We start from the raw sequence: 15,000 nt of genomic DNA on the forward strand, positions 1-15,000 counted from the left end.
CACACCCCAACACAACACACCACAATACAACACACCACACCACACACCACACCACACCACAACACACCACACACCCCAACACAACACACACAACACACCACAACACACCACACCACACACCACACCACACACCACAACACACCACACACCACAACACACCACACACCCCAACACAACACACCACAACACACCACAATACAACACACCACACCACACACCACACCACACCACACACCACAACACACCACAACACACCACACCACACACCACACCACAACACACCACAATACACCACACACCACACCACAACACACCACAATACACCACACACCACAACACACCACACACCCCAACACAACACACCACAACACACCACAATACAACAACACTACACACCACAACACACCACAACACAATACAACACACCACACCACAATACAACAACACTACACACCACAACACAACAACACAACACACCACAATACAACAACACTACACACCACACCACACACCACACACCACACCACACACCACACACCCCAACAAAACACACCACAACACAATACAACACACCACACCACAATACAACAACACTACACAACACACACCACAATACAACAACACTACACAACACACACCACAATACAACATCACAACACAATACACACAACAACAACACTACACAACACACCCCACAACACTACACACCACAACACTACACACCACAACACTACACACCACAATACAACAACACAACACATCACAACACACCACACACCACAATACACACCACACCACAATACACACCACAACAACACTACACAACACACACCCCAACACAACACAACACCATACCACAACAACACACCACCACACACCACACCCCCCAACACAACACCATACCACAACAACACACCACCACACACCACACCCCCCAACACAACACCATACCACAACAACACAATACACATCACAACACAACAACACAACACACCACACCACAATAGTAGATTAAAGTTGTTGCCATGGGTAACCATGTTAACCATTAGATACCAACTAACTAAGATATAAATGAAGACATGAGACAGAGAGGAAGTTGAGGTGGAGATTAAAACACCCAGAAACCCACAGCACACCAGTGATGACAGGTTTCCATGGTAACCATCCTAGGACGCATCCCAAATGACAACCTATTGTATAGTGCTCTATGGGCCCTGGTCTAATGTAGTGCACTATACAGGGAATAGGGCCCTGGTCTAATGTAGTGCACTATATAGGGAAAGGGGTGTCATTTGGGCCTCAAGACTAGAAAAAGGAAGCTGCCAGTGGAATAACGGTATCTACAGCAACAGAGGAAAGTCCCTACTGTATTATAAGCACCACACTCAGATCAGTTTACATTGTCCCTTACTGATCATCATTATCCAGGCTTACACAGTAAAACTGAACCTAGACCTGTCCTCATGGGGCGGTTTGCAGTGGCACAACAGTAACCTCTGTTTGAGGAAGTAGTATTGGGAACAGTGAGGGTAGTGACCTCTGTTTGGGGAAGTAGTATTGGGAACAGTGAGGGTAGTGACCTCTGTTTGAGGAAGTAGTATTGGGAACAGTGAGGGTAGTGACCTCTCTAACAGTCTAGTTCAGGGGGGTCACACTCAGATCAGTTTATATAGTCCCTTATATAGTCCGTTACCCTTCAGTGAGGGTAGTGAACTCTAACAGTCTAGTTCAGGGGGGTCATTTTGCCAAGTGGGCCTCATTTGGCTTCAACGAGGTCTGGAGGACTACACTTAAAATTGGATATATACAGTGCCTTGCGAAAGTATTCGGCCCCCTTGAACTTTGCGACCTTTTGCCACATTTCAGGCTTCAAACATAAAGATATAAAACTGTATTTTTTTGTGAAGAATCAACAACAAGTGGGACACAATCATGAAGTGGAACGACATTTATTGGATATTTCAAACTTTTTTAACAAATCAAAAACTGAAAAATTGGGCGTGCAAAATTATTCAGCCCCCTTAAGTTAATACTTTGTAGCGCCAAATTTTGCTGCGATTACAGCTGTAAGTTGCTTGGGGTTTGTCTCTATCAGTTTTGCACATCGAGAGACTGAATTTTTTTCGGATTCCTCCTTGCAAAACAGCTCGAGCTCAGTGAGGTTGGATGGAGAGCATTTGTGAACAGCAGTTTTCAGTTCTTTCCACAGATTCTCGATTGGATTCAGGTCTGGACTTTGACTTGGCCATTCTAACACCTGGATATGTTTATTTTTGGACCATTCCATTGTAGATTTTGCTTTATATCATTGTCTTGTTGGAAGACAAATCTCCGTCCCAGTCTCAGGTCTTTTGCAGACTCCATCAGGTTTTCTTCCAGAATGGTCCTGTATTTGGCTCCATCCATCTTCCCATCAATTTTAACCATCTTCCCTGTCCCTGCTGAAGAAAAGCAGGCCCAAACCATGATGCTGCCACCACCATGTTTGACAGTGGGGATGTTGTGTTCAGGGTGATGAGCTGTGTTGCTTTTACGCCAAACATAACGTTTTGCATTGTTGCCAAAAAGTTACATTTTGGTTTCATCTGACCAGAGCACCTTCTTCCACATGTTTGGTGTGTCTCCCAGGTGGCTTGTGGCAAACTTCAAACGACACTTTTTATGGATATCTTTAAGAAATGGCTTTCTTCTTGACACTCTGCAATAAACGACTGATTGTTGTCCTATGGACAGAGTCTCCCACCTCAGCTGTAGATCTCTGCAGTTCATCCAGAGTGATCATGGGCCTCTTGGCTGCATCTCTGATCAGTCTTCTCCTTGTATGAGCTGAAAGTTTAGAGGGACGGCCAGGTCTTGGTAGATTTGCAGTGGTCTGATACTCCTTCCATTTCAATATTATCGCTTGCACAGTGCTCCTTGGGATGTATAAAGCTTGGGAAATCTTTTTGTATCCAAATCCAGCTTTAAACTTCTTCACAACAGTATCTCGGACCTGCCTGGTGTGTTCCTTGTTCTTCATGATGCTCTCTGCGATTTTAACGGACCTCTGAGACTATCACAGTGCAGGTGCATATATGCGGAGACTTGATTACACACAGGTGGATTGTATTTATCATCATTAGTCATTTAGGTCAACATTGGATCATTCAGAGATCCTCACTGAACTTCTGGTGAGAGTTTGCTGCACTGAAAGTAAAGGGGCTGAATAATTTTGCACGCCCAATTTTTCAGTTTTTGATTTGTTAAAAAAGTTTGAAATATTCAATAAATGTCATTCCACTTCAAGATTGTGTCCCACTTGTTGTTGATTCTTCACAAAAAAATACAGTTTTATATCTTTATGTTTGAAGCCTGAAATGTGGCAAAAGGTCGCAAAGTTCAAGGGGGCCGAATACTTTCGCAAGGCACTGTACCCTCGGCGTCCAATTATCCAAAATATCCATTGCTTTTGGAATTTTAGATGCTCACTGACTGTCTAGCTTTCATTTGGATGACAGTTATTGTGATTGTGGACTACAGGAAAAGGAGGACTAAGCACGCCCCCATTCTCATCAACGGGTCTGTAGTGGAGCAGGTTGAGAGCTTCAAGTTCCTTGGTGTTCACATCACCAACAAACTATCATGGTCCTAACACAACAAGACATTTGTGAAGAGGTCACGCCAATGCCTATTGTCCCCCCCAGGAGACTGAAATTGGTCCTCAGATCCAAGACCTCTATACCAGGCGGTGGCAGAGGAAAGCCATAAAACTTGTCAAAGATTCCAGCCAATCTAGTCATAGGTTGTTCTCTCTGGGTCCAAGAGTCTAAACAGCTTCTAGCCCCAAGCCATAAGACTCGTGAACAGCTATTCAAATGGCTCCCAGACTATTTGCATTGCCCCCTCCCTCTCCTTTACATTGCTGCTACTCTCTGTTTATTATTGATGCAGTCACTTTAAATCTACCTACATGTACATATTACCTCAATTACCTCAACAAACCGGTGCCCCCACACATTGACTCTGTTCCGGTACCCCCTGTATATAGCCTCCACATTGACACATTGACTCTGTTCCGGTACCCCCTGTATATCGCCTCCTCATTGACTCTGTACCGGTACCCCCTGCATATAGCCTCCACTTTGACTCTGTACCAGTACCCCTGTATATCGCCTCCACATTGACTCTGTACTGGTACCCCTGTATATAGCCTCCACATTGACTCTGTACTGGTACCCCCTGTATATAGCCTCCACATTGACTCTGTACCGGTACCCCTGTATATAGCCTCCACATTGACACATTGACTCTGTACCGGTACCCCTGTATATAGCCTCCACATTGACACATTGACTCTGTACCGGTACCCCCTGTATATAGCCTCCACATTGACACATTGACTCTGTACCGGTACCCCCTGTATATAGCCTCCACATTGACACATTGACTCTGTACCGGTACCCCTGTATATAGCCTCCACATTGACACATTGACTCTGTACCGGTACCCCCTGTATATAGCCTCCACATTGACACATTGACTCTGTACCGGTACCCCCTGTATATAGCCTCCACATTGACACATTGACTCTGTACCGGTACCCCCTGTATATAGCCTCCACATTGACACATTGACTCTGTACCGGTACCCCTGTATATAGCCTCCACATTGACACATTGACTCTGTACCGGTACCCCCTGTATATAGCCTCCACATTGACACATTGACTCTGTACTGGTACCACCTGTATATAGCCTCCACATTGACTCTGTACCGGTACCCCCTGTATATAGCCTCCACATTGACACATTGACTCTGTACCGGTACCCCCTGTATATAACCTCCACATTGACACATTGACTCTGTACCAGTACCCCTGTATATAGCCTCCACATTGACACATTGACTCTGTACTGGTACCCCTGTATATAGCCTCCACATTGACTCTGTACCGGTACCCCCTGTATATAGCCTCCACATTGACACATTGACTCTGTACCGGTACCCCCTGTATATAGCCTCCACATTGACACATTGACTCTGTACCGGTACCCCCTGTATATAGCCTCCACATTGACACATTGACTCTGTACTGGTACCACCTGTATATAGCCTCCACATTGACTCTGTACCGGTACCCCCTGTATATAGCCTCCACATTGACACATTGACTCTGTACCGGTACCCCCTGTATATAGCCTCCACATTGACACATTGACTCTGTACCGGTACCCCCTGTATATAGCCTCCACATTGACACATTGACTCTGTACCGGTACCCCCTGTATATAGCCTCCACATTGACACATTGACTCTGTACCGGTACCCCCTGTATATAGCCTCCACATTGACACATTGACTCTGTACCGGTACCCCCTGTATATAGCCTCCACATTGACACATTGACTCTGTACCGGTACCCCCTGTATATAGCCTCCACATTGACACATTGACTCTGTACTGGTACCACCTGTATATAGCCTCCACATTGACACATTGACTCTGTACCGGTACCCCCTGTATATAGCCTCCACATTGACACATTGACTCTGTACCGGTACCCCCTGTATATAGCCTCCACATTGACACATTGACTCTGTACCGGTACCCCCTGTATATAGCCTCCACATTGACACATTGACTCTGTACCGGTACCCCCTGTATATAGCCTCCACATTGACACATTGACTCTGTATCGGTACCCCCTGTATATAGCCTCCACATTGACACATTGACTCTGTACTGGTACCACCTGTATATAGCCTCCACATTGACTCTGTACCGGTACCCCCTGTATATAGCCTCCACATTGACACATTGACTCTGTACCGGTACCCCCTGTATATAACCTCCACATTGACACATTGACTCTGTACCAGTACCCCCTGTATATAGCCTCCACATTGACACATTGACTCTGTACTGGTACCCCCTGTATATAGCCTCCACATTGACTCTGTACCGGTACCCCCTGTATATAGCCTCCACATTGACACATTGACTCTGTACCGGTACCCCCTGTATATAGCCTCCACATTGACACATTGACTCTGTACCGGTACCCCCTGTATATAGCCTCCACATTGACACATTGACTCTGTACTGGTACCACCTGTATATAGCCTCCACATTGACTCTGTACCGGTACCCCCTGTATATAGCCTCCACATTGACACATTGACTCTGTACCGGTACCCCCTGTATATAGCCTCCACATTGACACATTGACTCTGTACCGGTACCCCTGTATATAGCCTCCACATTGACACATTGACTCTGTACCGGTACCCCCTGTATATAGCCTCCACATTGACACATTGACTCTGTACCGGTACCCCCTGTATATAGCCTCCACATTGACACATTGACTCTGTACCGGTACCCCCTGTATATAGCCTCCACATTGACACATTGACTCTGTACCGGTGCCCCCCTGTATATAGCCTCCACATTGACACATTGACTCTGTACTGGTACCACCTGTATATAGCCTCCACATTGACACATTGACTCTGTACCGGTACCCCCTGTATATAGCCTCCACATTGACACATTGACTCTGTACCGGTACCCCCTGTATATAGCCTCCACATTGACACATTGACTGTGTACACCCCCTGTATATAGCCTCCACATTGACACATTGACTCTGTACCGGTACCCCCTGTATATAGCCTCCACATTGACACATTGACTCTTCGGTACCCCCTGTATATAGCCTCCACATTGACACATTGACTCTGTACCGGTACCCCTGTATATAGCCTCCACATTGACACATTGACTCTGTACCGGTACCCCCTGTATATAGCCTCCACATTGACACATTGACTCTGTACCGGTACCCCCTGTATATAGCCTCCACATTGACACATTGACTCTGTACCGGTACCCCCTGTATATAGCCTCCACATTGACACATTGACTCTGTACCGGTACCCCTGTATATAGCCTCCACATTGACACATTGACTCTGCGGTACCCCCTGTATATAGCCTCCACATTGACACATTGACTCTGTACTGGTACCACCTGTATATAGCCTCCACATTGACTCTGTACCGGTACCCCTGTATATAGCCTCCACATTGACACATTGACTCTCACCCCCTGTATATAACCTACACATTGACACATTGACTCTGTACCAGTACCCCTGTTGTATAGCCTCCACATTGACACATTGACTCTGTACTGGTACCCCCTGTATATAGCCTCCACATTGACTCTGTACCGGTACCCCTGTATATAGCCTCCACATTGACACATTGACTCTGTACCGGTAACCCCTGTATATAGCCTCCACATTGACACATTGACTCTCAGTACCCCCTGTATATAGCCTCCACATTGACACATTGACTCTGTACTGGTACTACCTGTATATAGCCTCCACATTGACTCTGTACCGGTACCCCCTGTATATAGCCTCCACAGTGACACATTGACTCTGTCGGTACCCCCTGTATATAGCCTCCACATTGACACATTGACTCTGTACCGGTACCCCCTGTATATAGCCTCCACATTGACACATTGACTCTGTATTACCCCCTGTATATAGCCTCCACATTTTGACTCTGTACCGGTACCCCCTGTATATAGCCTCCACATTGACACATTGACTACACCCCCTGTATATAGCCTCCACATTGACACATTGAGTACCCCTGTATATAGCCTCCACATTGACACATTGACTCTGTACTAGTACCACCTGTATATAGCCTCCACATTGACACATTGACTCTGTACCGGTACCCCCTGTATATAGCCTCCACATTGACACATTGACTCTGTCCGGTACCCCTGTATATAGCCTCCACATTGACACATTGACTCTGTACCGGTACCCCCTGTATATAGTCCACATTGACACATTGACTCTGTACCGGTACCCCCTGTATATAGCCTCCACATTGACACATTGACTCTGTACCGGTACCCCCTGTATATAGCCTCCACATTGACACATTGACTCTGTACTGGTACCACCTGTATATAGCCTCCACATTGACTCTTACCGGTACCCCCTGTATATAGCCTCCACATTGACACATTGACTCTGTACCGGTACCCCCTGTATATAACCTCCACATTGACACATTGACTCTGTACCAGTACCCCCTGTATATAGCCTCCACATTGACACATTGACTCTGTACTGGTACCCCCTGTATATAGCCTCCACATTGACTCTGTACCGGTACCCCCTGTATATAGCCTCCACATTGACACATTGACTCTGTACCGGTACCCCCTGTATATAGCCTCCACATTGACACATTGACTCTGTACCGGTACCCCTGTATATAGCCTCCACATTGACACATTGACTCTGTACTGGTACCACCTGTATATAGCCTCCACATTGACTCTGTACCGGTACCCCCTGTATATAGCCTCCACATTGACACATTGACTCTGTACCGGTACCCCCTGTATATAGCCTCCACATTGACACATTGACTCTGTACCGGTACCCCCTGTATATAGCCTCCACATTGACACATTGACTCTGTACCGGTACCCCCTGTATATAGCCTCCACATTGACACATTGACTCTGTACCGGTAACCCCCTGTATATAGCCTCCACATTGACACATTGACTCTGTACCGGTACCCCCTGTATATAGCCTCCACATTGACACATTGACTCTGTACCGGTACCCCCTGTATCTAGCCTCCACATTGACTCTGTACCGGTACCCCCTGTATATAGCCTCCACATTGACTCTGTACCGGTACCCCCTGTATATAGCCTCCACATTGACACATTGACTCTGTATTCAGCATTTCACTGTAAGGTCTACTACACCTGTTGTATTCAGCATTTCACTGTAAGGTCTACTACACCTGTTGTATTCAGCATTTCACTGTGAGGTCTACTACACCTGTTGTATTCAGCATTTCACTGTAAGGTCTACTACACCTGTTGTATTCAGCATTTCACTGTAAGGTACAACACTACACCTGTTGTATTCAGCATTTCACTGTGAGGTCTACTACACCTGCTGTATTCGGCATTTCACTGTAAGGTCTACTACACCTGTTGTATTCAGCATTTCACTGTAAGGTCTACTACACCTGTTGTATTCAGCATTTCACTGTAAGGTACAACACTACACCTGTTGTATTCAGCATTTCACTGTAAGGTACAACACTACACCTGTTGTATTCGGTGCATAACATAATGACAAATAACATTTGATTTGATTTGAGTTAACAACTGGACAGATGAGAGAGAACATACATGTAGGTCTGTTATCATTTCTCCTTCTTCCAAATCCGTTCAGCTGATGTTCTGAAAGAGCTGCAAAATCTGGAACCCTACAAATCAGCCGGGCTAGACAATCTGGACCCTTTCTTTCTAAAATTATCTGTCGAAATTGTTGCCACCCCTATTACTAGCCTGTTCAACCTCTCTTTCATGTCGTCTGAGATCCCCAAAGATTGGAAAGCAGCTGCGGTTATCCCCCTCTTCAAAGGGGAGGACACTCTTGACCCAAACTGCTACAGACCTATATCTATCCTACCATGCCTTTCTAAGGTCTTCGAAAGCCAAGTCAACAAACAGATTACCGACCATTTCGAATCTCACCATACCTTCTCTACTATGCAATCTGGTTTCAGAGCTGGTCATGGGTGCACCTCAGCCACGCTCAAGGTCCTAAACGATATCTTAACCGCCATCGATAAGAAACATTACTGTGCAGCCGTGTTCATTGATCTGGCCAAGGCTTTCGACTCTGTCAATCACCACATCCTCATCGGCAGACTCGACAGCCTTGGTTTCTCAAATGGTTGCCTCGCCTGGTTCACCAACTACTTCTCTGATAGAGTTCAGTGTGTCAAATCGGAGGGTCTGCTGTCCGGACCTCTGGCAGTTTCTATGGGGGTGCCACAGGGTTCAATTCTTGGACCGACTCTCTTCTCTGTATACATCAATGATGTTGCTCTTGCTGCTGGTGAGTCTCTGATCCACCTCTACGCAGACGACACCATTCTGTATACGTCTGGCCCTTCTTTGGACACTGTGTTAACAACCCTCCAGGCAAGCTTCAATGCCATACAACTCTCCTTCCGTGGCCTCCATCTGTTCTTAAATACAAGTAAAACTAAATGCATACTCTTCAACTGATCGCTACCCGCACCTGCCCGCCTGTCCAACATCACTACTCTGGACGGCTCTGACTTAGAATACGTGGACAACTACAAATACTGGTTAGACTGTAAACTCTCCTTCCAGACCCATATCAAACATCTCCAATCCAAAGTTAAATCTAGAATTGGCTTCCTATTTCGCAACAAAGCATCCTTCACTCATGCTGCCAAACATACCCTTGTAAAACTGACCCATCCTACCAATCCTCGACTTTGACGATGTCATTTACAAAATAGCCTCCAATACCCTACTCAACAAATTGGATGCAGTCTATCACAGTGCAATCCGTTTTGTCACCAAAGCCCCATATACTACCCACCATTGCGACCTGTACGCTCTCGTTGGCTGGCCCTCGCTTCATACTCGTCGCCAAACCCACTGGCTCCATGTCATCTACAAGACCCTGCTAGGTAAAGTCCCCCTTTATCTCAGCTCGCTGGTCACCATAGCATCTCCCACCTGTAGCACACGCTCCAGCAGGTATATCTCTCTAGTCACCCCCAAAACCAATTCTTTCTTTGGCCGCATCTCCTTCCAGTTCTCTGCTGCCAATGACTGGAACGAACTACAAAAAGCACTGAAACTGGAAACACGTATCTCCCTCACTAGCTTTAAGCACCAACTGTCAGAGCAGCTCACATATTACTGCACCTGTACATAGCCCACCTATATTTTAGCCCAAACAACTACTTCTTTCCCTACTGTATTTATACATTTTGCTCCTTTGCACCCTATTATTTTTATTTCTACGTTGCACATTCTTCCATTGCAAATCTACCATTCCAGTGTTTTACTTGCTATATTGTATTTACTTTGCCACCATGGCCTTATTTTGCCTTTACCTCCCTTAGCTCACCTCATTTGCTCACATTGTATATAGTCTTGTTTATACTGTATTATTGACTGTATGTTTGTTTTACTCCATGTGTAACTCTGTGTCATTGTATGTGTCGAACTGCTTTGCTTTATCTTGGCCAATTGATATAGATAGATAGATAGTTATGTTAGTTATGTTAGATATAGATAGAGTTAGACCACCTTCTGTAGCTCAGTTGGTAGAGCATGGCGCTTGTAACGCCAGGGTAGTGGGTTCGATCCCGGGACCACCCATACGTAGAATGTATGCACACATGACTGTAAGTCGCTTTGGATAAAAGCGTCTGCTAAATGGCATATATTATTATTATTATTATTATTATTTATGTTATGTTAGATATAGATAGATAGATGTTATGTTAGATATAGATAGGTAGATGTTATGTTAGATATAGATAGATGTTATGTTGTGTTAGATATAGATAGATGTTATGTTAGATATAGATAGATAGATGTTATGTTATGTTCGATATAGATAGATGTTATGTTAGATAAAGAATCAAATCAAATCAAATTTTATTTGTCCCATACACATGGTTAGCAGATGTTAATGCGAGTGTAGCGAAATGCTTGTGCTTCCAGTTCCGACAATGCAGTAATAACCAACAAGTAATCTAACTAAAAATTCTAAAACTAATTTCTTATACACAGTGTAAGGGGATAAAGAATATGTACATAAAGATATATGAATGAGTGATGGTACAGAGCAGCATAGGCAAGATACAGTAGATGGTATCGAGTACAGTATATACATATGAGATGAGTATGTAAACAAGGTGGCATAGTTAAAGTGGCTAGTGATACATGTATTACATAAAGATGCAGTAGATGATAGAGTTACAGTATATACGTATACATATGAGATGAATAATGTAGGATATGTAAACATTATATTAGGTAGCATTGTTTAAAGTGGCTAGTGATATATTTTACATCCTTTCCCATCAATTCCCATTATTGAAGTGGCTGGAGTTGAGTCAGTGTGTTGGCAGCAGACACTCAATGTTAGTGGTTGCTGTTTAACAGTCTGATGGCCTTGAGATAGAAGCTGTTTTTCAGTCTCTCGGTCCCAGCTTTGATGCACCTGTACTGACCTCGCCTTCTGGATGATAGCGGGGTGAACAGGCAGTGGCTCGGGTGGGTGTTGTCCTTGATGATCTTTATGGCCTTCCTGTAACATCGGGTGGTGTAGGTGTCCTGGAGGGCAGGTAGTTTGCCCCCAGTGATACGTTGTGCAGACCTCACTACCCTCTGGAGAGCCTTACGGTTGTGGGCGGAGCAGCTGCCGTACCAGGCGGTGATACAGCCCGCCAGGATGCTCTCGATTGTGCATCTGTAGAAGTTTGTGAGTGCTTTTGGTGACAAGCCAAATTTCTTCAGCCTCCTGAGGTTGAAGAGACGCTGCTGCGCCTTCTTCACGATGCTGTCTGTGTGAGTGGACCAATTCAGTTTGTCTGTGATGTGTATGCCGAGGAACTTAAAACTTACTACCCTCTCCACTACTGTTTCATCGATGTGGATAGGGGGGTGTTCCCTCTGCTGTTTCCTAAAGTCCACAATCATCTCCTTAGTTTTGTTGACATTGAGTGTGAGGTTATTGTCCTGACACCACACTCCGAGGGCCCTCACCTCCTCCCTGTAGGCCGTCTCGTCGTTGTTGGTAATCAAGCCTACCACTGTTGTGTCGTCCGCAAACTTGATGATTGAATTGGAGGCATGCGTTGCCGCGCAGTCGTGGGTGAAGGGTGAACAGGGAGTACAGGAGAGGGCTCAGAACGCACCCTTGTGGGGCCCCAGTGTTGAGGATCAGCGGGGTGGAGATGTTGTTGCCTACCCTCACCACCTGGGGGCGGCCCGTCAGGAAGTCCAGTACCCAGTTGCACAGGGCGGGGTCTAGACCCAGGGTCTCGAGCTTGATGACGAGCTTGGAGGGTACTATGGTGTTAAATGCCGTGCTGTAGTCGATGAACAGCATTCTCACATAGGTATTCCTCTTGTCCAGATGGGTTAGGGCAGTGTGCAGTGTGGTTGAGATTGCGTCGTCTGTGGACCTATTTGGGCGGTAAGCAAATTGGAGTGGGTCTAGGGTGTCAGGTACGGTGGAGGTGATATGGTCCTTGACTAGTCTCTCAAAGCACTTCATGACGACGGAAGTGAGTGCTACGGGGCGGTAGTTGTTTAGCTCAGTTACCTTAGCTTTCTTGGGAACAGGAACAATGGTGGCCCTCTTGAAGCATGTGGGAACAGCAGACTGGTATAGGGATTGATTGAATATGTCCGTAAACACACCAGCCAGCTGGTCTGCAGATGCCCTGAGGGCGCGGCTGGGGATGCCGTCTGGGCCTGCAGCCTTGCGAGGGTTAACACGTTTAAATGTTTTACTCACCTCGGCTGCAGTGAAGGAGAGACCGCATGTTTTCATTGCAGGCTGTGTCAGTGGCACTGTATTGTCCTCAAAGCGGGAAAAAAAGTTATTTAGTCTGCCTGAGAGCAAGACATCCTGGTCCGTGACTGAGCTGGGTTTCTTCTTATAGTCCGTGATTGACTGTAGACCCTGCCACATGCCTCTTGTGTCTGAGCCGTTGAATTGAGATTCTACTTTGTCTCTATACTGACGCTTAGCTTGTTTAATAGCTGCACTGTAGATATTAGATATAGATAGATATTAGATAGATATATTTATTTTTACATTTATTTAACCAGGCAAGTCAGATAAGAACATATTCTTATTTTCAATGATGGCCTGGGAACAGTGTTCAGGGGCAGAACGACAGATTTGTACCTTGTCAGCTCGGGGGTTTGAACTCGCAACCTTCCGGTTACTAGTCCAACGCTCTAACCACTAGGCTACGCTGCCGCCCCAAAATTATGTTATGTTATGTTAGATATAGATAGATATATGTTATGTTATGTTAGATATAGATAGATGTTATGTTAGATATAGATAGATAGATGTTATGTTATGTTCGATATATATGTATGTTATGTTAGATATAGCCGTAATTAAAGACTGTTCAAATAGGAACCCTGTTCTCGTTCCTCTTCGTAACTTAATGTACCATATAATGGGAAGCAGTGCATCATGGTACCAGATTCTGTCCTCACCTGAGCACCTCGCCTGTTTGTTGCCATAATTACTGTATCCAGGTAGACAGAGGCAACTGTAGCTTCCTTCCTGGTTCTGACAGGTCCCTTCCTCTCCACAGATACCAGCAGTTACATTACACTCATCTATGTCTGAGGGAGAGAAAGAGAGAGAGAGGGGGGGAGAGAGAGAGAGAGAGGGGGAGGGGAGAGAGAGAGGGAGGGATGGATAGAGGGGGAGAGGGAGAGAGAGGGAGAGAGGGGGAAGCGAGAGAGAGGGAGAGAGGGGAGAGAGAGAGAGGGGGAGGGATGGAGAGGGGGGAGGGAGAGAGGGGGAGAGGGATAGAGAGGGAGAGAGAGAGAGGGAGAAGAGAGAGAGGGAGAGAGGAGAGAGAGAGAGAGGGAGCGAGAGGGATAGGGGGAGAGAGAGAGGGATGGATAGAGGGAGAGAGGGGGAGAGGGGGAGAGAGAGAGAGATTCCTTTGACATGTAGCACACACACACACACACACACACACACACACACACACACACACACACACACACACACACACACACACACACACACACACACACACACACACACACACACACACACACACACACACACACACACACACACACACACACACACACACACACACACACACACACACACTTGAATCCTCACCCTTACACTCCCCAGTGAGAGCAGTAAAGTTGACAGTCGTTGTGGATCTGAACCCAGGTTGACACTGGCATTTGAAGCTCCCGATGGAGTTGAGGCAAGCGGAGTTGCTGCCACAAACCTGTGGTGTCCCCTGGCACTCATTGAGATCTGAAGAGATAAGGACATATGGTGATAGAGCTGTGACTCACTAAACTCTATTCCAGTCAATCCCTAACCTCTCCTCC

General features: G+C 45.9%; 1 pseudogene; it reads right to left on the minus strand.

The window, feature by feature from the left end:
* Nucleotides 1–15,000, minus strand: part of LOC124020998 — a 54,430-nt pseudogene that overhangs the window by 30,277 nt on the left and 9,153 nt on the right.

This window comes from Oncorhynchus gorbuscha, unplaced genomic scaffold (genome assembly GCF_021184085.1).
Source record: "Oncorhynchus gorbuscha isolate QuinsamMale2020 ecotype Even-year unplaced genomic scaffold, OgorEven_v1.0 Un_scaffold_1017, whole genome shotgun sequence".
NCBI lineage: Eukaryota > Metazoa > Chordata > Actinopteri > Salmoniformes > Salmonidae > Oncorhynchus > Oncorhynchus gorbuscha.